This window comes from Zosterops lateralis (genome assembly GCF_965231275.1).
Source record: "Zosterops lateralis genome assembly, chromosome: 10".
Taxonomy (NCBI): Eukaryota; Metazoa; Chordata; class Aves; order Passeriformes; family Zosteropidae; genus Zosterops; species Zosterops lateralis.
The window spans coordinates 6,767,938-6,793,544 of record NC_139770.1 but is presented as its reverse complement, the minus strand read 5'-3'; the positions used below and the strand labels follow the sequence as shown (position 1 = coordinate 6,793,544).

The following is a 25,607-nucleotide window of genomic DNA, read 5'->3' as shown; positions in this document are numbered from 1 at the left end:
TTTTGGTACAATACAGGTTGTCTGTGCCCAATTGTTATTGTTCATCTACATTCAGATAAGAAAATACAATCTCTCTTCTGACACCCTTTCAGTTGACACACCACTCACTGAGTAGGGGTCAGTTCCTGCTGTGGGCTGGTACAGTCAGTACCTGGAATCGTGGAACACTGAATTTGAGGATTTTCATTTTTAGCTGTGATGCTGCTGCCATTCTTGATGATAAGGATGACAGCTGTAGCTTTGCTTTTTCTGAAGATTATTGGTTTCAGCATTTATTTTTATGTTTCATTTTCTTACAGTAAAAACTACTTTTCACATATAACAGCCTGTTAGTTTGATTTTTCAGTTGTGAGGATAGATAGAAAAGACAACCAGGAGTTAGCACAAGGTGAAGTAATTTGACAATATCTCTACAATCTGAATGAAGAAATGAGGGTTAATTTACGCTAAGACACTGCTTTTGTGACACATATTCTGTCTTATTCACACAGATTTACTGGAAGAGATACCACAGCACAAGACACATCTGAAATCTCAGGAGCTGGGGAGATGCTGTCATATAATTTGTAGCTATTTTTTCATGTCTGGTAATAAAATAAGTTAAAAATGAAAAAGATGAGTTAGAAAAGAGATTCTGTTTGGATAAGCAGTGTTTCCTAGTCATGTGTACATGAAGGCCAGAAATATAACAGATGAAAAAACACATAGGAAAAAATAGGGAAAAAGTGCTATCCTGGGAAATGAGGGCTTGAGGATCTGAAAGGCAGTCACTGCTTCACAGAGAGAAGGTTTGTTTCTGCAGTTACTATGAAACCTCATGAATGAAAACGTCATTCTGCTGTATTTGTGCTATTTTACAGTGCAATTTACTGGCAGGTAACAAAAGAAAAGCTTTTGAAAGAAAAGCCGATGCTCCCATTACTGTGATGCTGTAAACACACAACCCAGGAAAAAAATTGCCAGAGAGAAAGAGCTAGAAAATGGTGTGGTCTCTAATTAATTATCCCCTTGCCTTTCACTTGCCTGGCCCGACCACTTTCCTCTCCCTCTCTCCACCCTAGGGCATTACTTATCACCCATCCAGCCTCTGGGAGCTGCAGAATCATCACTCAGTACCTGTGATACAGCAATTCATTTGCAGCTCGAACTGTCCCAATCTTTCACTCCTCTCTGCTGCTCACACCAAAGAGTTCAGAGATCTGCCTCCAGGAGGCTGAGGCAGGCAGGGAGGATGTGTGTGTGTGATGTTGGGGGTCTGTGCAGTTCCCCTTTTTCATACGCCATCCACACTGGCTCCTGTCCCACCCTGTTCTTGGGCTGCGCGTTGCACTCGTGCAACCTCCTAAAATGCATTTAATTGATCTTTATGGCTGCGTGTTTGTCTTCCACCTGGCTCGACACGAGGCTTTAATTGGCTACCGTGTCACACACATTAATAATAAATACTGCAATTAGCTAAAATTGTACAGGCTATTTGGGGAACTCCTCTGTGCTATGTATCATGCATGAAGGCACGAGTGAACACAGGGAGCTTGTGCTGGGGATGGGCTCCTGTGCCTGCAGCAGTTAGTGATGCCAGTGTTTCATCCCAAAAATTGGAGACTTTGGATATTAGGTGACACCTTCAAAACAGGTTTGTGTGAGACCGTTTGCAACTGTGAAATCCTTTAACAGGAAATCACTTGCCCACATCTCGCCTGTTTTCTGGCCTGTAGGGAAGGTGTGAAGGCTGTTAGTTTTTTTCTAGGCTGGGAACAAAAGACCAGTGCCCCTGTTCTCAGTTCTGCTTCCCAGGGAGGTCTGAAGGTACTCTTGATGATGAGCTGCTTTGAAAAATGTAGCCCTTAATTTTGGCAGCTCTTTGAAGATAAAAATGTTTTTATTGTTGGTGTTTCCAGCTTCCAACAGACCCTCAATTTGTGATATTGTATTTCTGTCTCCCACCAGTCAGAATAAGGCAGGGCCACAACCACCTTGTAGTGAATAGAAGAAAAGCAAGTGGCTCTGTCAGGCCTCTGATGAAATACTTGTGTTGGATTTTGTATCAGCTTTGAGATGGGAATTGGGCTGGGTTTTATTCATCTTTAGCTGGCAAACAAGATTAAATTCCTATTTATGCTCAGTCTCTGGCTATTGTTGACACTGTCCTGTATAATCCCTTCTGCTGGGTTATCAAACTCTATCACAAAAGTAGTCAGGTTTATTCCCCCATCACTAAGAGATGTTTTTCATATTCTAATCCTTTAGGGTAAGGTGATTTGACACCTAATATTTCAAGACAGAATCTATTATGAAAGCAAAATTAAGCAACAACATTTATTCTCTGATTTCCTTTATAAACCCCAATGTATCTTGGCACACTTCACTTTTGTATCTCTGACTTATGCATAAGAGATGAAAGTTACCACTGTAAAAAATGTTAAAACCATTAGAGATGCTGTCACAGGTGACTCTGATATTTATTCATGTGTATCTTGGGAGCTTCTAAGGCTGATGATGTGGTTCAATAGAAATTACAGAGTGGGAGGTTTTTTTAGTATTAACAGTTGTTAAGTGTGTCAAAGCTGGTGAAGTCAGAGGAGCTTTACAAAGACAAATGCACAAGAAGCATGACAGCTGGTGAAATTCATTGATGAATTCTAGTAAGATTGATTGGAGAGAATCACCTCAACTTCTTACGTGCTGGTGGATTTTAAATTAATTATATTTTAACTGCTTTGGAAACAGACCTGAGAACAAATTTGTGATGCCCAACATAAGTGGTGGTTCAATAAATGAAAGATGTATAGAAAAGTAATCATCGTGTTGGCTGTGTACAGAATGAAAAAGAAATCAAACACTGAAAATATTATTACAGTGCCATTAACATAAATCAATTGCATGCTCTATCCTCAGAATCTTTTTTTCAGTTCTGGTCATCCTATCTCATAAAGTCTTAAATGGTTATAAAAAGAGTGCAGAGATTGACAGTAAAAATGATTAGAGACGTGTAAAGATTTTTGTAAGAGGGGAGGCAGCAGCCTGGAACTGCTTAGAAAAAAGCTTTATCTGCACTAGGAGATTTGAGCAGCTCAGCAGGACCAGGACAGGCTGTAGGTGCTGAATGTGGTCCCTCTATCACCTTGCTCACCTCCACCCTCACCCTCAGGGCCCCTGAACTCTATAAACCATAAGGATTTTAATTCAAGGCCCCAGAGTTCAGGGCTGTGGCAGCTCCTGCTCCAGCTGTGGGTCACATTCTGCTTTGGGACAGGCCAAAAACCAGAGCCCAGCCTGGGCTCTTCCTGACACTGGTGGTTACGGAAACAGTCAAAAAGGACAAAAATGCTATTTTAAAAGGCACAGTTCTCTAAAACATAGACAGAAGATCTCACCCTTGAGAGCTGGTTCCATCCCACGTACCTCTTGGTGGAAATAGGATTTTAAACCTTTCCTGTCAGGTCCTTGCCCGGGTCCCTTGGTTTGGGAATGCCCAGCACAGTGTTCCAGCTGGCTCTGGGGATTTTAACTCCCTGTCCTCTCCAGCACCAACTGCTACAGTGAATCTGCTGGAACTTCTGTTTTATGCTAAAATATTTGCCACATTGGATGCACACCAATTGCTTAATAGGATTTTAGAAAACCCCTAGAAATTTCTGCAGGTAAAGAGAGCATCTATCAATTTTATTGGGCAAGGTAAATATTTTCAAGGATATGTTATCTCATGCTTTAAGGTACAAGTCAAACATGCAGCTACAGCAGATTCAGGCAATAATTCCCTTCTTGGCAGGTTGCTCTGCAGATTTGTGCCATTCCTGGGAGGATGAGCCCTGGCTGCTGGGATTCCCAGACATGATGCAGCTGGGATTTCCCCAGGGCACACTTCTTGTGGCATCTCAGCAAAGGGCAAAGGAGACCTGTCTCCCCTGGCATTGCATTTGGGATGGGCTCAGCCCCCCACTCCCACAGGTGCTTCTGGGCACCTTTCTACCTTTCTCCTGATGAAATGGAAGAGAGAAACAGTGCTTCTGAGGTGTAAATAATGTTTAACAAGTGGGCCTTGGAGTTGTAAAGGAACTCCTGCACTTATGCTATAATTATTTTGGTGGTTGATTTAGAGCCAAGTCCTGCTGGCCTGACTGAAGCAATTAGCCTGATTACTGCCAGAGGGATGCTCATGCAATTAAGGTGAGCAGTGTTTGCTCTTTATTCTGGAAACCAGTTGTCTGTATAAAAGTAGTTGACACAGTGCTTTGGTGCTGAGGCAGGAGGGTGATGGGCTCTGGGACAAACCTTCAAACCCTCACAGAACCTGATGTCTTTCACACAAGAAGGATGGGCAGGTGGACATTGTCTGACACTGCTCTGAGGGGAGAGCTAAAACCTGACAGTGAGAGACATGTCCTGGTGTGTTTGCTCTGTGGGATTGCAACTGTTGTTGTTTCCCCAGCTTCTCAAAAGGATGGAGCTGGCTAATTAGATCCACAATTGCCATTTATCAAAAAGAGCATCTGAAGTCTTCAGTGATATTTTCCCCCCCTCTCTCCCTGCTATTTCTAAGGCACCTATCAATGTGGTGCAGAAATACCATCTGGATACCTGGCTAGTGACCAGCAGGCTGTGGTATGTGAGGGTTTTAAATAGAGACAAGAGAACAGAGAGCGGAAAGGGTAGACAAACAGCATCTTTTAATGGAGGCTGATGAGGGTATAAATAAACTGAAAAGCAAAGAAGGATGGGAAAATACCTTTTCTTCACATTTTCTCGATGAAAGAAGCAGGGTATGTTAAATCTTCTAGGAACATCCCTAGGAATATTTAAATTGCTTGGGAAGTGTTCCTGCAGATGAGCAGGGCTGCTGCATTGACTCTGTGGGGACGAACACTCACCACAGAGCAGGAACACTCTGCAGAGGAAACTTCTTCCTGCCCTGCCAGGAGAACCTCTGCACCTTGCTCTGGCTGCCAGCACTTATCTGCATTCACAGCTCAGATGTTTCACTAAGGGCAGGCACAGCTTTGGGGTCAAGAGTTCTGACTTATCCCTCCCCCTGAATTCAAGGAAATTTAGAGGTTTTATTTGATTCCAGAGGAATCAAATACACTTTACAACGTGGGAATTTGCCTTTTTGATGGCTCTGAAGGGTTTATGAATAGGCTAGTCCAAGGCTTTAGTGTGAAGCCACTTGTGTCGTCTCAGTGATGATGAATTCACTCATATCAATAGAGTTTACTCTTTGTGTTAGCACTGTCCCCCAGGTGGGTGCCTGTGTGTGCACAAAATAATGGCTCAGTCTAGCAGAATATCTTTGCTAAGAAAACCTCACTTGTCAATTACTGGGAATTTTCCCTGAACTCTAATGGTTCTGGAGCAGAGTTTGGGCTTCTGGTGTTATGATAGAATTTTGCAGGTTCAGTGATGCCTTTTGACAGCTCAGGCCCCAGTAGGGAAAGACGCCTCGCTTGAAATCAATCAGCTCTATCACACAGGAAAAAAGAAAATTAAAACCCACCTGGAACTCAAACCTGCTTTAACAGGGGCTCCTCTCTGACCAAGCTGTTACTGCAGATATCTCTACACAAGGAGCATATTTATGCGGGGAAATATCAAAAGGTAGATGCACCTAACAAAGACATCCTGTTCATGCTTAATGCACCAGATAAATTGTTTTAAAATGAAGAGGGTTTTTTTTTTGAGATTTTAGTGAATAAGCGCATCCACATATGCATCTCTGAAGAGTTTTTTTAATTAATTGCTTTCAGTCATTTCCTTTCATAAAATTAGAACAATGATGGAATAGACTGGCTGTGGAGTTTGGCCGAGGAAAGATTATACTAATCCACTTGAAATATGACTAAAACAGAAAGCAAGGAGAGATAAAAGCAATTTTTTTCCCAAAGCTTGTTTACCTGTGACAAAATCCTTCCAAGTCAGCTGCACACAAAGTACTGGATCATCTTAATTAAACTTGACCAAAAGAGATTTTGCTTTGGACTTCTTGGGATATTTCATATCCAGAGAGTTTGTCCCGTGATGCTTTTAGCAAGATGGGGAATATGTGTTTCATGCAATTAATAATTAGGAGAGCAGCAAAGCTTTTAAAGAGCAGAGTGACATCCAGATCAACTTGCTATATGGAAGCAAATAAAAAAGGGGAAATTTGTCAGAATTTTTTTATATACCCTGAGGCACCACTGAGAGTGGTTTTCAAGAGTCAGGGGACCTTTCATTTGCATATTCTCCAGTTAATAAAAGGCTGTGGTTACAAATGAACTTCCTTTGTTCCCTCCATGGGTTATTGCTCCCTAAGCCTTGAACTATATATTCTCTGTTGAAGGAATAAAAAGATGTCCTAGTTAATGTGATGCCTTCCACTCAGACTTTCTTTCCAAAACTCTTATTTTCCAGAGCACTAAACTTTGCCGAACCACAACAGCCCTCCATACACCAGCTCCACAAAGACTGGTTTTCACAGCTGAATCAATTCTTTCCCTATCACCACAACAGCAGCTCTGGAATTCCACATATGAGCTAAAAAATGGTTCATCAATAACCAGATGGGTTATAAAGACCAAAGAGCAATGAGTGCAGACACACTGTTGTCCTTCTTTGCCCTTCAGCCAGCCTGTCCTGGGCTCTGCAACACATTGCTGTGGTCAGCCTGTGGTTGTCTGAAGCCTGTTTGTGCAGTAATCTCACCAAGCCATCAAGGCAGAGCAATTTAGGGGTGCTCAGCTGTGCCAGGACTGTGGCTGCTCCTTGCTCCCTTTGTTTGCACCTGACTGTGCTCTTCTCCTGCTTTTCCTGCACCAGCTCTGGAGCTCCCAACTGGACTCTCTCATGAGTCAAAACCAAAGAACAATTTTCAGGAGGTTCCATAATCTTGGAGAGCCAGGAGAGCCTGGAAGATGCAGGAGTGGGTGGCTAGATGGGAATGGAAAGGCAACAAGGGGCAATGCCAGCCCTGGGGCAGCCTGGCTGATGGATTCCCTGAGCTGTCACCCCCCCAAAAAGCCATACACTCCTGACTGAGGTCAGGGAGGCAGTGTATTTGGCAGCTGCACTGAGGAGCACCTGGACACAGGTCTCCAGGAGGATTTAATATTCCTTTTTTCCCCCTCTGACTTTGATTTAACCATGGGCTGTGATGCTTTAAGTACCAGATATTAATTAGAAGTGGTAGTAGGTCCCAAAGGGACCATACTCCAGATCTTCTCACCATTCCTAGTTTGACTTATTTCAAGTTACTACTCTGAAACATTATTTATGCACTCAGGAGCCTGACATTTATAAGGCCTAACTAAATTTGCAAATAACTAATGGCTGTCAGTGAGGAGTCCCACTCTGCTGAGGTGGAAAATAGCTTGCCCACGAGTAAAACAAAGCCAAGTATATTGGACGTTTTCTGCAGCAGTTCTTTAAGGCAGGCAATTATCTTGTCCTTTCTTTGGTATCACACCTAAACAGGCACAAAGGAACAATGATATCTCGAGGGGTCCCACCAGGATGGCAGCCTTGGAGAGATGAATCACTTTGGGCTTAAGCAGAAGCTTCACTCTGAGCTCTGATCCTCTAGAAGCGAAGTGGGGAAGGGGGACAAATGCTCTTTTGGCTCCACTGGTGTTCAAAACCCTTCTGGCAGTGGTTATTCAGGACAAGGCAGTGGCACAGAGCAGGAGGAGCACTGAATTCAGGCAAAATTGCTGGGTACCTGTGAATGGTTGGGGCATCCCATTTGGCACAAGCAGAGATTAAAGTTATTTATGGGTAGCAAGACAGCTTTATATTAAGAAAGAAAAAGCATCTGAAGATATAATAGGAATTTTAATAGTATCTGGGGGGAATTTCAAGTTGGGATTTCATTCCAGACTACATTGAGTCAACTTTTACCCTAGCAAAGAGTCTCTGTATTTGCTCTGATTTTAGTTCCTCTAACTCTTCTCATTCTCTTACTCTCCCCAGGCAGTATCAGTCTGGTGTTACGTGTGCCCTGACAGAATATGAATACACGTGTGTTGCCTGTAGTGACTCTCACTGTGTGACTCACTGCACTTGCAATTTAGATCTACTTCTATTTTTAGAATAAAAAAGGATATCTAGGATCATTGGATGTTAAAATCATTGAAAAGGTAAAAAGGGGCCATCTGACGGGGGTGTAACTGCTGGTTGCCTCTGTGAAGTCTTAGCAGCTCTGTTGATTCAGCTCACACCAGACTTTCTATATAAAGTACATGGACAATAGAGCTCACTCAGTAGGAGACATGAGGTTTCCTCCTATATGACATAAGTACAGTGCAAAAATATCTCAAAAGGCAAATATATTCATGTTTTATAACCTTCTCCCCTTGATTTGTTTCTGAGTAAAAGAGCTTGGTGTTTTGACAGCTGATTTTTTTTTTGTGTGTCTGTGAGGAAATAGGTTTGACAGAAATTCTTCACCCAACTGGTTTTGACTGCTTTTAAACCATGTATCAGGTATTAGTTTTCTTCTCATCTGCTATTTTCACAACTCTTTCATACCTCCATGGCATGTTATCAGAGCCCTGCATGACAAAAAGTAAACTGTGTCACCCCCTTGCTTAGTGGCACTTTTGGTGAGCACAGGGAGGGATTGGGAGCAACATCTTCAGGAACTGAGTCTGGTAAGACATAGACATTGAGGTTAATTAACCAAATTCACTAGATTCACTGTTAAAAATTGTACCTGTATTTTAGGTGTTCCTTTTGTTCCCATTCCTACCTGCTCTGTACCTGCTCTGTGTGTCACTGATCCCTCCTTCTGCCAGTCACCCTTTTTTTTCCTCTCTTTCAGGGTTTTCTCCTGCACTCACTGCCTCACTGCTGATGCTCTCTTGCTGTCCTCCCTCCTGGCTGTCTTCGTGTCACAGAACGTGCAAGACAGGCACAACAGGAGAGGTTATAATGTTGGAAATTTAGAAATCTCCATTATGGTGGTTTTTTTTCCTTCTAAATTGGCTACACAAACAATTTCCACTGGCACTGTGGACTTGCACCAGAGAGCTGGGGAGACTATGGGGACATGGCAGGTGCTGTGAGAGAACGGCCCATGCAGTGCACGATGGATGATGCCAACTATTCATTTGAACAGAGCTGCAGGAATTCAAACAATTTTCATGAATATTCATATGAAATTGAAAGCTGTTTAACCTGGCTCTCACATCTGTCTAGTGGGAGCACTTGAGTGCTTATGTGTTGTTGGTATGACTACTTGCAAGACTTGAATTTCAAACCTGACTGCTCAGAGTGTGATGGAAATCCAGTGTGGAACAGTACACTTGGTTGTGGAATTTGAAATTCATCTTCTGCCAGTTAGCTGCACAAATCAGCTAATCAAGGAACACCACAGAACTGAACCAAGCAACACAGTATGAATTTGCAAACATTTGCCATTCCCATAAGATCTGTAAGCCAAGACTTATTTGCTGGAGAAAGCCCTAAAGAATATCAAATAAATAAATTAGAAAATTGCATGATCTCCACAGACAATTCATAAAAGAAAGGGCAAGTGAGATTTATGGCAAAAGGTACTCATTGAGCTTCTGAAGAAAACAGGGAAATCGTTCCTCAGCACAGTGGACCAATCTGATGTAGTTTGCTTCACTATCTGCTGCACATTGATGGAATGATTGGAGATTTGGAGTCACTTCTGACAGGCTCTCAGACGAATGGGTATTTAGTCCTGGAAGAAGTTTCTCTAAGTCACCAGTTTGTCTGGGATAGTTTCGAGAGCAGATTCAGTTTTGGACCACAGGATTTGTGTTGTATTATATTTTACAGTTGAAAATGCCTGAAACATCAACCTCCTGCTACACAATTTGGCTTTGCATTTTGCCCTTTTCTGGAGCTCTGTGTTCAGCCTCATTCCCTGAGCATCATGGTCTGTATTTCCATTGCATCATTACCACATTAACTTTGTTGCACTGCCCGTTTCCCAGAGATGCTGAGAGATTTGCCCAAGTCTCCCAAAGAAGTCTGGGCAGAGTCAGGGAACACAGTCTCCCACCTCCTCATGGTTTTACTCCTTCAGACCCTTCTCTCAGAGAGGCACTTGAAGGAAAAAAAGTAAAACTGCCTAAGCTTCTGGACAAAAGTGAGATGAAGAAGAAAAACCATATACATGATTTCCACATGCATTGCTCATTTCTGGCACAGATTTCATATCTCTGCGTAATAACTCTTTGATCCATATTGCAAACTGCTACAACAATCCTTTGGAAGAAAGTTTTCCCTGTTATCTTTATGTACTCAGTAGAGTACATAACACGGGTTGAAATTATTTCCCCCCAAATTTGCAATGCAAAGTAATGCGGTTAACTGAAAAGTTCTTGCTTGGATCAAATGGGGAATATTTATGTTTCTTAAAAGCAATTCTTACCCTTCCTGATCCAATATTGCCTCATTTTGGCACAACCAGTATTCACTTAGACTGCATGCATTTAGCACTTTTGTTGTTAAATTGTCATTGGTGTTTTGTTGCTAAATGAATTATAGCACAACCTACTTACAATGCAGTATAACACACTGAAATTCTCCTTAAGGAGAACATTATTTAGAATGAGTAAATTCAAATTACTTGGTAAGTCTGTGCTACATAGGAATTCTTTTTCTGATGAAGATTTAATGAAAACAATCACTCTAACACAATTCTCGAAGTTGTGAGCTTTTGACAACAGTATTGTAAAATATCCTTAGTGACATCCACATTAAAGTAGATTTAAAATGGCATCATAACCTTAATTTTAAAATTTAGCACAGCAAGTGACTCCATACCTCTTGCTGCAAGATATGACTCTCAGCTTCTTTAAGTGCATTTTTGATGGGTCCTGTGAGAAGCATTTCCACAAGCAGAACATTTTATTGTTACTAAATACCACTCACTCTGAAGTCTCTCTGTTGTTTGGAAATGAAACTTTAATGAACAAGTTGAAACAATTCATCAGCCCAGGGAACATCACACTCAGATCAAACACACCAAATGATAAGGGCTCTGCATATGCACAGAAATACGATTTTTCATTCATTATGTTCCTGCTGCTCATCCTGGCAAGGGTCACACACACACAAAAACATGAACTCACAGCCCAGGACCCCGTGCAGACCCCACTGCCCTGTCTGGCCACTCAGACGTGACCCTGATGTTCAGATTTTTTTTTTGTCTAATGAACCCAAATAGTCACATCATTAAAAAGTACATGAGGCTTCTAAGTTTGCCTGTCACCTCTTGGACTTCTGGCTGGGGAGAAACAAGCTTTTTCAAGGGGAAGCTTTCCTGTTATCCTACTGAGTGCTCATTCTCCCCCTCAGCCCTTGCTCACAGCCCTTTCAGCATCCAACTAAAGCTTGTGTACATCCCTCCCCAGTGGTTTCTCGGGGGGAGGAGGGTGTCAGGGGCTGGCGGTGACACGGGAGGAAATCGTGCATTTTTTTTTCTGTCTGAAACTACATTTCTCGTCCAGCAAAACAATGTCAACAGTGCAGAGAAAGCTTTGATTATGCAAAATGGATGGACACATCACGCCTTCTTTTGCAATAACCCAAGGAGTCCCTCACCCGGAAAATTCCTCCCACTACCTTCCCCCGCCAATGTTTTCCCCCTTTCAAACGACATCGGTGGCACTCCAGGCACATTTTACACATTAATAGCATGTCAGCCTCATCTTATAGGCTCCATAGCTTTCCTCTTCCCTTTTTATTTGAGGACAGCTTCCCCCTCTCCCTTCTGCCATCTCAGAAACAGCCGGGCTGGCTCGGCAGGAAAGGAGCAAAGTGTTTTCTTGCATGACCTCTACGTGTTTTACTCCGCGGGAAGAACAACGTGGAGAACGCGCTCTCAGCGAGGTTTGAGCCGGCTTGTCCTGGCGGCATTTCTGCCATAAAAACACGGGGCTGATTCCCGGCATTTCCATCCCCAGCTCTCCCCCAGCATCCCGGCCACCCCTCCCCGGCCGCACCTGGGAGAGCTCAGAGCACAGAGCACCCAACGGCAACAGCTCCCTTTGTCCCCCGTGCAAATCCTACCTCCGGTAGCTTCACATCTTCCTCCGAGGCGAAGCCTAATTGTGACAGCGAACAGAGATCCAGCGGAATCCTCCGAACTGCCACCGCTTGTGAAGTGCTGTCATGGTCCCCTCCCGGTGCCCGAACCTTTTTTTTTTGGACCATTAATGTCACAACCCCAGTGCTAACTCATCGCTTTAGTGCCCGCCGCTCAAAATGTCTGGAGTAGTTTGGAGGGATAATAGGAATGACAGGCACACTAGACAGCCATGCTTGAAATTAGTTTTCTCCAGCTGACTTAAGGCTGTTTCGTAGTGCTTTTAGGCACGCACTCCGTGGGGTTTATTAGCTTAGGCTAGACATGCCATTCCTGCGTTTATTCAGGGCTGTAATGGGGTGGCTGCTCGGGATGCAGCGATAGGTCTGACCCCATCCATCCCTCCGCGGCTCTTAAACCTCCCTGCGAGAGGAAACGGCTTCAGTCATCCTTAAACTCGCTGAGGCTACTGTTTCTGCAGAGCAGGCTTTCACACATTGTTTTGAAACTAAAGAGAAAATCCCTGGCGGGGATGGAAGGAGCGGCGGCTCTCCCGGGTGATGCCAAGAGCGAGAGGAGCCGCCCCCGCCGCAAGCTGAGACTGGCGCAGGACTCGCTGGAAGTAGCGATTGGAGGCTGAAAGTTCTTAAAACTCTGCCGAGGCAGCTGTGGCATAAAGAGAACGGGGCGGATGTAGGGAGCGTGCTGTGCTCTGTGTGCGCGGAGTCACAGATGTACGCTGAGCTTCCCAAAAGGGAAAATACCGTCTGCAGATGGCACGGACTTGAAATCTAAATCTCTAAGTCAGCAGCACCTGGGGGGATGGTGGTCAGAGAGCAATGCACAGCACTCGGGGTGATGTGGGGAAGAAAAGTGGTGAGAGATGCTGCGGGACACTGATGTTTTCAGTAAGGCTGTGCTAATCACCAAATCCCGGCTCAGAGAGGTTTGTGCTCTGAGGAGGTCTTGGAGCCTGTTCCTTCTTGGTGGTCAGTTAATGACCAGCCCAGGTCAAGGTGCAGAGAGGGTTGTTAACATCTGCTGTCACTGGTGTTGCTGATTGTGGAGAGGTTGAGAAGCTGGCTGAGAAATGGGAAAAAGATAAAAGACACAATAACTTTCAGAAAAGACACAATGGCTCTCAGAACTAGAAGCTAGGACAAGGCCAGCATGAGGATGAGGGAGAGGAACTGAGATCATGAGAAAAGAGGAACTAAATGCTATAAGGCGATACAACTGTTGCAATATGCTGATATAACATAAAGTAAACTATTGTGTAGTCACTACCAATTAGGAGCTTAGCTTTTGCAATATGTATGAGCTAATTAAGCAAAGTATATAACTCAAGATTGTACTTAAATAAACTGAGTTCTGCTGATGACCATATGGTGTCGCGTCTCCCTTCTCCAACAAATGGCGCCCGAACATAGGACCTGAATCTAAAACTACCTCTCGTCTCGACTAAAAGACGTCTCGACTAAAAGAAAAAGGGACGTGACTGGCGAAAGAAGAGCTTCCGCGCCCTGATAGAGAAACGGCGAAAGAAGTGCTTCCGCGCCCTGGTGCACGTCTGCCACGGTTGGAGAAGTAGGGTTGGGGCCTGATGCAACCGGGTCGGCGTTAAACGAGGAAGGGATAACGCCCTCAGGAGCCATATAGGTGGTCCTGAGCCATACGTGCTGCCGAAGCCGGAGAGTTGCAACAGCGCTGACGATATAATGGACAGGCAAGCAGCATATGATTTATTTATGACAGGGTTAGAGAAACGGGGGGTTAAGGATGTAAGGAAAGACCTCCCGGGGTTGCTAGCATGGGGAAATGCTAGAGGTTATTTTGCTAACCCACATACGGTGCATGAGCTTACAGAGTGGAAAAAATTAGGTGATGAGTTGTTTACTTTAGTTTTGGATGATGATAAGACAGCTAAGAAGTTAGGAAAACAGTGGCGAGCAGTACATAATGCTCTGCTGCAACACCAAGTAGAAAAACAAGCAGCTCAGCAGGCAGTAGCAGCCCAGGGAATGAATCTGACATATTCATCAGAGTCAGACTTTCCCTTGCCTCCTGGATGTACAACAGTACATCTGCCTCCAGAGCAAATAAGTGCCACCAAAGGGGACACGGTAGCTGCAGACTCTGTACCATCAGCTCCCCCAATGCCTCCAGTCGCTGCGGGTCAGCTGACAGATTCATGTCCATTACCATGGACTGGGGAGAGCGATGAAACTATTCCGAAAGTTGAATCAGATTTGACAGTGGTAATGGCCAGGAATCGGAGGGAGGCATGGAGTGCCTTAGCTAAAAAAGGAGTAGAACGAAGGAATGCACAGATGATAGAAGCAGGGAGCTCGATGGCATGCCCGGTAATAAATAATCCTGCACCGGGAGGAGGTGTCACTGCCCAGTTGACTTCCCTTGATTGGAAATTACTTTCCCAATTGCGCTCCACTGTTAACCAACATAGAGTAAACAGTGAGCCTGCTTGGCAAATGCTGAATTGTATCTGAGGTACATATTTGCTGTTGCCAGCAGATTGTCAAGATATATATGAGAATAAAACAAGGTAAAGAAAAACCATTAGGCAAATTTGTAGATCAACTAGTAGAGGGAATAGAAAAAGCTAGAGTGCCACTCTATATGCAAGGAGCTATGTTAAAACAGTGTATACTCCATTGGGAGCTAATTGGTCTGTAGAAGAGGCTCTAGAGAAAGCAGCATCTGTACCCTCTGGGCCTCAGGCATTTATTGTAGAGGCTATTAAAAGGCTAGGTGAAACATTTCAGAAACAGGCAGAGAGTAGTCAGGCTCAAGTTTTTGCTGCTCTTGCTCCACTCCAAGCTGCTGTCACCGCAAGTCAGCCGAAGCGAGGTGGAAGAGACCAAGGAAGGTGCTGCCGTTGTAAAGCAATAAGTCACTTTCGCCAAGAGTGTCCTGCAAGTGGAGTATGGTGTCAGAAATGTCGCTCTGATACCCATAACACAGGAGCCTGTCGGAGGAAATCGAGAAACGGCAAAACCAGCGCGCCATCCAGCCGCCGCGCCGGGACACAAATAGCAGCTGTACAGCAGCCAGCGACCTGCACCTTGCCACCTCCAGAAGCCTCAGCCTGAACTTGGCAGCCACAGTGGACATATCTATTAAGGACAATCGCCCTGTCCCAATTCCCACTTGAGTAAAGAGACCAGTAACCTATCAGGGACAGTTGGTTCCTGCTTTACTTTTGGGACGATCTTCTACTTTTTTAAAAGGATTGGACATTACTGTGGGATTTATTGATGCTGATTTCACAGGCGAGATTTGTATTTTAGCACGGACACTGTATCCTCCAGTGCTCACTCCAGCTGGCACCCGGATAGCTCAATTGTTACCATTTTCGACCTTGGCTCCAGAACATCGCTCGGAAACACAAAGAGGATACTATGGTTTTGACTCTACAGGAGGATCAGCATTCTTAACACTGGACCTGCTGAAGTACAATATATTGGTTGAGGTCACATGTGTGTGCTTACAGCCACAGGTCCTGTGTGGATTCCCAGCCGCTAAACACAAGCAGTGAATGACAGCACCCAGCAGTCCAGCAGAACGAGAGCGGCATCGCCTGCTCCTGATCCTTCAGCCTGTGATAGCTCAGCTCCAGCCAGTGTGGCCTAATCCTCTTGTAGTAGAAAATAAAACTGATGTACTAACATTGTTACATGAACTACAAAGCACCCGACTACGATTAATTAAGAGTTCTAACTGTCTGCACTGTGACAAGCCTAACTGTGGTGCTTGGGTAAAAATATATTGTGGGGCTTGTTGCAGGCAATGGTGGGTCTTTCAACAGCAGCTTGCACAGCCATGGTGCCCACGCTGCTCCTTTTATTGGCATCGTTATAATTGGCACACCGCCATAAAAAATTATACAGGGTGCAGTACTGTGCCAGAAGCAGTAAACCTTGTTCAAGATTTAGGTCAAAGAGATAGGCTGGAATTGGTATTTTTCATAGAAAGAGAGGTGTGTTGCCTGTTGGCACAAAAGGCTACTCGCATATTGCAGACAACCTGCAAATATGGGGTGGGAATACCTCATATGCATCAGGTGGATCCTGCTGATTGGGATATGTGTTGTCGCCGCTGGGCTCACAGAGCTACCAAAAACAGACAAAAAGCAAAACATGTGGGTCACTTAGGTTAATCAATCTGGTCAGGATAGTTTGTGTTTATCACCTGCCACGCCTTCCAATCCATTTCGCACTTGTCTAAAACAAGAATGTGCAAGGGAAGTGTGGAAAAGTTACATTTCTCATTGGCAAAACGAGACAACAGCACAATGGGAATATTGCTCTTGGTTTGCTGAAATCATTCAGCAAAGCAGTACTTTTCGTCGTAACCCTCTCCTGCCTATTGATTTGGCTATATGGCTCGGGAAATGCTATCTTCTTGGAGCCCTTGTTCAGCAATTAAAGAAAAAGGGGGAGAATAGGGGAAAGGAGAAAGACATTCAGGTATTAGAATGGTTACAGCTACCCCTACAACAATGTAAAACTGTTTTTCAAAAAATCAGAAATGTTGGCAGTCCTTATCCATAAAGGCAGACAGCGTGCACGACAGATTACAGAGAATGAACCAGGCACTATTCTGTTGCCAATAGCTCGAGATATACTGCAATGGTACATTGAAAATCATGAGAAGGTGGGCCTTGCTCTGCTGGGAGGAGGGGCCACGGTTGTGACAACGGTAAAGTGGCCCCCACCCTTGCGATGGGTGGGAGAACAACAGTGGCTGAGCAAACCTCTGCAGAGTGAACAGCCCATCCCAGAAGCAATCACAGTTTTACAAATGCTGGGAAAAAGTCACAAAAAGCTGCTATTACATGGCAGCAGGGAAATGAATGGCAAGAAGTAATATTGCCTGCTGAAGAGAGGGATTCTTTACAAACTTTTTCGAATTTGTTACTTGTGCTTTAATCGGTACCGCAGGGAGACACCCGTTACTGCACTAGAAAAAGATACAGGGCCTCCCACCCACTTGGCAAGCCAGCTGTTTGAGTCTCCGGAACAAAGAATAATAGCCGGAGTACGCTGGGAGATAAAGCATCACGCTGCACGCTTGTTTGCTGCTGCACGCTCAAATATTTGTGCTACATGCTGTGGTAAAACAGTAAGTGTCCCCAGAGAGTGGGTAATTCCAGAAAATGACCGGGATGATCTTTGTGCTCGTTTTGCTAAGATGGGGCATAAATCTAAAAAGAGAGGCAAACGCAATGCCTCCAATATGAGAAAATGCTAATGTGTGGGTTACTTGGGCAAATGCAACCAGGACTAATGTTTTTTGTCTGTCATTAGCCAGTGTCTCACAGCCTTTCAAAACCTGCCTGATAAGGTTACCCCTTAATCTTACTAATCCAAAAGACAGAGGATTGTTTAACAAATACAGTAAACTTGCATGTTGGGCCATAAAGCAGGCAAATGTTACTACAGAGGTCATATCAGCACTCACTCAGGACGTAAACAGCCTGAGACACACGGTTCTTGAAAACAAAGCCACTATTGACTTCCTTCTTCTTGCTCAAAGACACAAGTACTCTGAGTTCAAAAAGATGTGTTGCTTTAATTTATCCGATCATAGCCAATCAATACATGCACAACTGGACTGGCTAAAAAGGCACACGACAGAGGTTAAGCTTTCACAAAATCCCCTAGATGATTGGCTAACCCAGACTTTTGGTCTAACACCATAGCTAACTTAACCTTTGAAAGAAGGGCTACGATTTTTGCTTATAATTTGAATTGTCATTCTATGCGCGAGATTGGTGTTTGCTTGCTTTTTTCGTCGTCAGTCACAAGCACTTGCAACCATTAAAGAAAACGGGGGAAGTGTGGAGGATTTGGTTGAGGAGTGGTTGGAAGGAAAAGGCCACAGTCGAGTAGATTTAATAGCGCTGTAAGTTTAGAGCAAGCCTAAAAACATAGCAACTTAGAGAATATGTAAGAAGTATAGAAATGTAGCAAACAAAATGCTGAGATGGCGGCTATTTGCAAATTCACCTCGGACGGACGAGTTCCAAGGGCCCAGGACTCGTCTCCTGAAATCTGCAGGTCGGTGATCAGGAAACCTCTGAGCTGAATTTGAGAACACCTGCACTGCATTCTTCGATTTTGGTAAGACAGCTGAGTTTAGAACACGGGAGGAGGGAACTCTAAGGAAAAAAAACCTTTGGAAAAAAAACCTTTTCCGTAGCAGCAGTGTAGCGGGAAGGGAGGAAAGAAACACCTCACCCGCTGGCCTGCAGCCAGCACCGAGTTTGTCTGTTGCTTGCAGCAGCCAATGATGAGCTATGATTTTTGTTTATGATTTTAATTGTCATTCTATGCGTAGTCAGTCTTTAATGCTGGTAATCCTTAAAAGAAAAAGGGGGAATTGTGGAGAGGTTGAGAAGCTGGCTGAGAAATGGGAAAAAGATAAAAGACACAATAACTTTCAGAAAAGACACAATGGCTCTCAGAACTAGAAGCTAGGACAAGGCCAGCATGAGGATGAGGGAGAGGAACTGAGATCATGAGAAAAGAGGAACTAAATGCTATAAGGCGATACAACTGTTGCAATATGCTGATATAACATAAAGTAAACTATTGTGTAGTCACTACCAATTAGGAGCTTAGCTTTTGCAATATGTATGAGCTAATTAAGCAAAGTATATAACTCAAGATTGTACTTAAATAAACTGAGTTCTGCTGATGACCATATGGTGTCGCGTCTCCCTTCTCCAACAGCTGATCTCAGTGTGGTCCCTAGTGGACAAAAGTAAGAGCCACCAGCACAGACGTGTCTCTGCCAGCAGCAAAGGCACTCATGGGCTGAAGGACTGGAGAGGGACCCTGGAGCCAAGGCAGGCTGGGACAGAGCTAGTGGGGAGTTAGTTCTTTTCCTGCTTGTTCCACACCTGCCTGCTTTTTTAATAGCATCTGGTTCACAGCCCTTTGCTCTAAATGAAAATGCCATTCAGGAGGCATCCCAGAAATGAATGGTGTTGGGAGAGATTAAGGAGGAATCACAGTGAAACCCCAGCTATGGCTGGGAAGGAAAGGGTTGGGATAGCATTAATGGCAGATTTACTTTGCCAAACAGCAGGTCAGTGTTTGTACATAGCACAGGCCTCTGCTCTTTCCTTTTGCACTGGCCTTCACTGAAACTCTGAGTGACAGCAAGCTTGTTGCTGGTGCAAGCCAGCCATAGATGGGGACATCTGGAGGGGCCACGAGAATGGTTTGCTTCTGAATCAATCCTGCTCCTAACAGAGCTACCTTTACTCTCTGTGATTCCTCATGCCCACACTTGCTGTTGCTCTTGGACATCCTCCCTTTCCCTCTTTACCCACTGCTCCTCACACAGTCAATGGGTTGGAGGGGAGGGCTCAAGGCTACAGTTTTGTTGCTCAGTTTACAGTGGGGTATTATTAGCACATCCAGCTTCTCCCAGAACTGGTGACAGCAAAGGGGACTTTAAATTTTATAGGCAGGAATCTCAAGGTGGACAACTACATGCTGACTGATAGCAGGGCTGACTGAACAATACCTTCTTTCTGAATAATTTAAATAATTTTTTTTTGGTGTCACCTATCTTGCATCTTTCATGTGCCCTTCGTTCACCTTAAGGCAGAAAAAGAAATGGGGAAAAAGGGAAAGTTCTTGTTGTCCCAAGAAGTATATTTCTGTTTCAGTAAGGGTCTCACTGTGCTAAGGATTTATAAGTGAGATGACACAGCAGTTCGTAAGATTCTGGTTGGAGATACCCAGGTCTAGGAGTGCTGGTTTTGCTGATGATCTTCTGAGACATTTCAGTGCTGAACTGGACACAAGAATGTTCAATGCCAGGTTAGAGCAGGTGGACATGGTCACCCATGTTCACAGTTCCCCAGCTGTGTACGCTGAATATAAGAAGATTCATAAAAATCTCCCCCAGCTCCCCCTCCTTTGTGGGCCTCTCTGCCAGGGTGATCCCAAAGGCCCCAGTCCTTCACAGTAAGTTAAAGTCACTCAGACTAGGGGTCAGCAGGTGACAGCTGCCTGTGGGGGCTGTGTGACTGAAGGGAGAGGTTCTTACCTTGGATGGTAATTGAAGGGGGGAATAAACTGTTTGAGGTGTGCAGCACAGGCAGGGAATGACCAGAAAGATCTTCTGGAGGTGATTAGTTAACATGGTTCAGTCTTAGGGAGAGATTCCATGATCCTCCCCCTTTTCTCAGGCTTTTTCTAATCACTGAGCAGCAACAGCAGCTGCCATCAGTGATGGGGCTGGTGTACTCCCTATCCTCTACAGCTCTACTGCTGTTGTATTTTTCTGGCACACCAATCTTCTCCTTGCTGGAAAAAAGATACAGGGGGCAGTGGAGTGGTGATCTGATCAGGTATGCCAATTTTCTGTCTGCCTGGACTGTATGAATGTTGCAAACAGGATTGTCCATGGAAGCAGAGGGCTCACATGTGCTTTCACTCTGCTTTCCATCAGGAAAATCCTGTTCTGTAGGAGAGGAAAATGCTGCTCAGCTGCACAGCAGTGGACCCTCTTTGAGAAAACCCTTTGCTTGCAAAGGAGTTGCAACAACTTAAAATGCCTTTGTCAGTTTCTGACCAGTACTTAGGTAGGAAATGGCCAAGGAGGATGAAGGACAGGAGGAATTCAGGAGGTTTGCAGTTTGCATGCTGAGAGTAAGCCAAATAATATAATGAACAGAGCAACTACTGCATAATTTCATTATGAGTCATCCTCATTATAACAGGAATTTGATAGATACGTAACTAGAAAGTGTAACTATCAGTTACAAATACACATTTCTACTTGCAAAAGAAAAGACATGATATAATTAAAGCCTCAGGTTGCACATACAATAACATTTTCTCCTCCTGTGGTCACAAATTCTCTAGGAACAGTCTGAGTATATTTTGAGGTTGCATACCTATCAGACAGCATTTCCTTCTACCCACTTGCTGAGTCTTTTTGAAACAGCAGCAGGCAGTCTCACTAATCCATAGATGCTTGGTGTGAGTGGTGTATTAAAGGAATTGCAGGAATGATCTGTTGATGACTCTTCCATGCTGGGTGTCTCTGTAGAGTGTCAGTGTTCCGTGCAGCATTAGCCTGGCAGGGCTGCAGGTGTGGTGTGCACGACAGGTAACAGGTTGTGTTCAGGAGGTATAATCACAGCGCCAGTGAAAATCAGTCTAGCAGGAAAAAGGATCCTCCAGAAAGGGCCAAAATCTGTCATGCACATCTAGATACTCTTGGGTGTTGTGGAGGCTGAACTCAGACCTGAGTTTTCCAGAGGGCAGCTATTCCCTAAAAAGGATGAGTCCAGTGTGAGGGAAGATAAATTCCTAACAATCATCTTGACAACAACCATTAATCTCACCTCTGTCATTTAAATGGAAAAAAAAAAAAATCAAGAAATCCTGTTGATGTCAGTCCCCAGATTTACAGCTCTGCCTGGTTTCCCTTCTTTTTCCTGTGGCAGAACAGGCAGCACCTGTGTGAATGCAGCCCCCTGTTTGGCCACAGTCTTGGAGTCTTGTGCTAAGAACCACGGGACACCCAAGTGTTCATTTAACTGAGTTACATCACAGTGACTGGCTAATCGCTTCCACATGCTGCTTGATTGTCCCCCTTTATATGCCAGCTCTGCCTTTTTCTTGCACAGCTCTTTTTGAGCCGCTTGCCTAAGAGAAAATAACTACATCTGGAGTGTTGTTAAATGACCCAGAAGCTGCTGTTATGCAGACTGACAGTGTTTGATGCAAATAGATGGCTTCTTGCTGTGAAAATCTCCTTGGTTGACAATCCATCGGGTACTTTCGACGATAGTTGTCTGAATTAAAACACAGGCTCCTCTTTGTATATTCCCACTATCTTTCTTACAGAGCTGCTGGTGTTAAATTCTTCCTGTGCAGTTTCAGTGGAGGTCTCTCAACTCCCCATTTGTGCACCAGCTGCTGGTGCACATCGCTCCCTCTCTTTGCCTTCAGCTTTTGCCATCTGCCACCATTAAGTTGCCCAGGTGTTGGAAATCTTCTTGCTCTTCTCTGGCAAACATTGCTCTGCCTTCTTCTCCACTAATTCAACCTTCATTTATATGGAGGCTGATAGATCAGGATCAAACATCTGCTGCATTTCATACTTCACGGGGGCAGATGGGGAACAGAGCACATATAGCTGCTGGCAAAAATAAAGGCTGGTTAACCCTTCCTTCCCTAACTTTCCACTCCATTTTTGAGAGCTTACAGCTTTCCTGCACTTCTAGATGTGCCAATTATTTAATACTTGCCAGTTAGGATGTTACCTAGGGCAAATATATCCAAAAGCAGAGCTAATTTTCAGAAACATCAAAGCTTTCACGTACTGCAACAGTGTCTAGTCCCGAGGTATTGAGGAGCAGCAGAGTTGGAACATATTTAAGACAGTTATCAGCCAAGACACAAGAATAAACCTTTTTTCCTCTTTAGACTACTTCTGCTGGTGCAAACAGGGGCCAAACCACTGACTTTGTTGTGCTTTCCACAGAGATACAGGTCACGCACCCTTTGTGATTGCCTGCAGGGGAAATCCAGACTCACTAATCGTCTTTCACAACAACGGGTGGTGTAAACTATTGAATTCTCTCGGAAGAGATGATGAAATTAAATGATTTCCAGTGTGCCCAATCCTCTTCAGCAAATCACTGAAGATTGACTGCGAGTTCGAACAGCAACAAACCAGAATCCAACAAAACAGGCTCCTTACACAATGCTGCTTGCTGGGCCCAGGGAAATGTTTCCTGCTCAAAGGCTGGTAAAATATGTATCTGAGGATGCACACCCAGCAGCTGGGGCCAGTCTCCAGTGTGATTGTTGAGTAATTCCAACAGGATTTCACACTTCAGCAGTTTTAGTCTCCTCAGCCTGGTTCTCAGTAGCAGCGCTTTCTCAGTCTGATATTGTGTGAGACTTGGGCAGAGATGGTTCCCTGCTCTGAGCAGTTCTGCTGAGCAGCAATTGCTGCCTGCTGCTTTCCCATTTGTTAAGCAATGGATTAGTGCTCAGACATTTGCAGGCCATGTTGGTCTAAGCCCTGAGTGCAATCCTGCAGGATTTACTCCTCTCCTGGAATGCCATGATCAGAGGTTGTTTCTTGCTTGTTCAATAATTTCCTGAAGCACTGCTTCGTGACAGATAAAGCATTGTGCTGTTCACCTTTCACAGAAACACCAAATTGGCCACTTTAGATGCTCACTGATTTTACAGACACTGCCTGCCTGTTTCTCCAACTCTTGATTGCTTTTTCCGTCCACACTTTCCTATTCCTATGTTAATATTACTTCTCCAGCAACTTTAGCAAAATATTGCTAGATAATTCTTTTGCCTTTTTTTTGCCACCCCCCTCCAAATCATTTGCTATGCAGAACTCTCCTTTCTTCAGGATTCAAGTACCTCCTTTAATCTGTTCTTCCTTTCATTCTCTACTCAGCTGCTGCTGCCTTGCTTTGGTGGAATAGTTACTTGTCTGATGCAGCTCATGCTTCTATTTCTGTTCCCTCTCTTTTGAAAGGTCCTTTGCATCAGTGAGATGCCTGGTTGGGTTTCTTTGATGATTTGGTGCTGTATACCGAGCTCTGCTCTCCAGGAGTGAAAGATCAAGTTGGAAAGATCCAGTGGTGGAGAGAGAGAGTGCAAAGGGGGAGGAAAGGGGTTTTGCCATGCCATGTGAGGGAGTTTTCAATGAAGCAACAACAGAATCAGACAGGTAAATGGCCAGGCCAGGAGCAGGACTGAGGAGAGGCTGTTTTGTAGCAGTGTGCCTCAGTTTCCCCACTCATAAATTAAGAATAATCCCCTGCCTTTATAAATTCCTTTGTGAACTTTTCCTGAGAACTGAAACAGGATGACTGAAATTCAGTCTTGCTAAGTTTATATTGTTGCTGTCTTGCTGATGAATTTTAATTCCAGAAGAGCAAGGGCCTTAAACTGACTGAGAAGCCTCCACATTGCACAGGGTGTTTGGTGCTGTGACCACACACACCCACTCAGGAAGGCACAGTGTCTGATGTCCTTTGGCTCTTTTCTCTGAGAACACCACAGACTCTCATGGGACATGCTATGGGAGTGCAGGCCTGTCTGGGGGGTGAAGGAGGGGTTTGGGGGCAGCTTCACAGCAGCCGGGGAGCAGGAGGGACATTGCCTGGGCTGGAGTCAAAGCCCAGCCTGTTTGGAGAAAATCCCTCCTGGTAGGGACAGGAGAAACCTCACACAAGATGCCACTTTTTAATTTTCCTGATCTATATTCTGCAGCAGGTGCTTAGAGTGGCACATAAATCCACCAGCACAGGATTTATGGTTGTGAACACCAAATATTCACCAAAGCTCAAAATCTCTTCTCAGTTTTCCTGCGGAGTGACCAGAGGGATTTGATTATACTCACTGAAGCAGAGTTGTTTGGGATTTATGTCACTGAGGCAACAACATTTGGTCCTAAACATACATCTTCACATATATATAGATTTTGTACAAAGTTATTTCTTTCCCATAAAGAAAAGCTTAGAGTTCCTGTACAAACCTGCCACCTCCTCCCCATCCCCACAGCAGCTGAGGGCACAGGATGTGTTTATGAATAAATTAGTTGGGGGAAAATGGTATTTGGAAACCAAGCAGAGGCTTTCCGAGAGGAAATAGGCAGAATGATAAATCTTTGCTTTTAAGACAAGCTACAGGGATACTCCTCTGGCATAAACACACATTTTTTTCATTGATAAAACAGATCTCTTTTTCCCACCCTCTCTGATGAATTTTTCAATTCTGCAATATGCAAAAATATCAATGTCTCATCAAAAGCTGAAGTGGACTCCAGAGGAATTTAGCCAGTCAGTTATTTCTGGTTTTAATTACCTAATGGTATTTGTTTACATCTGCTTGAAATGATTTTATACTCATTATGGGTATTGAAGTAATGTTTCATTATTTTTCCACTTTCACGAGTTTTTAAAACAACAACTAAAAAGGAACAGCGTGTCCACAGTTACACCTGTAATCTGACCTTTTCCCTGCTCTGAAAAGTTTTAAGAAGATTATTTAAGTTTTTGTGTCTGTGCTTGCTCTATTTTCAGAGCCTTAGAAGTAACCTTGACTTGAAATTTGGCCTCTGAGAGAGGCACAGAAGATGCATTACAGACTGTGGAGTTCATCCCTACTGGGATGAGGGGCCACATCCTCACTGCATGAGAATTTCTCCAACAATGCACAAACCCCTGTTGCAGCAGCTCCCAGCTGGAGCTTCACACCACAGAAACCAGCAATGTTTTAATGGTGGGAATAAAACAGACCTGGAGAAACAGTCCCAGGGAGTCTGTACCTCTGCATCTCATGTCCCAGCTGCATTGTGAGCAGGATGTTGCAGGATCAGACTCTGGTGATACATTTCAGCATCAGCTGCCTGTGTTTAAGGACAAAGGCACTGTGATGTTCCTCACAGGCACACCCTGTGTCTCTAACCCTTGGCTCACTCCTCTAGCCCCCTCTCCTCCCACCCACAGCCACTGCAGGAAGGATGCTTTTCTTCACTTGTTTTC

The 25,607-nt window shown here is 44.3% G+C and overlaps 1 protein-coding gene across 4 annotated transcripts in view; it reads right to left on the bottom strand.

Moving 5' to 3' along the window:
- The window catches only part of LOC310913317 (calcium-activated potassium channel subunit beta-2), a 142,310-nt gene that overhangs the window by 80,343 nt on the left and 36,360 nt on the right, over positions 1-25,607 (bottom strand). Inside the window, exon 1 of one of the 4 annotated variants that reach the window (XM_083868648.1) lies at positions 12,019-12,630. The exons of the other annotated variants lie outside the window; for them this stretch is intronic. The gene's annotated coding sequence lies outside the window, so the exon portion shown is untranslated. Of the gene's footprint in view, positions 1-12,018; positions 12,631-25,607 lie in introns of those variants that run through there. 4 annotated transcript variants of the gene reach the window in all.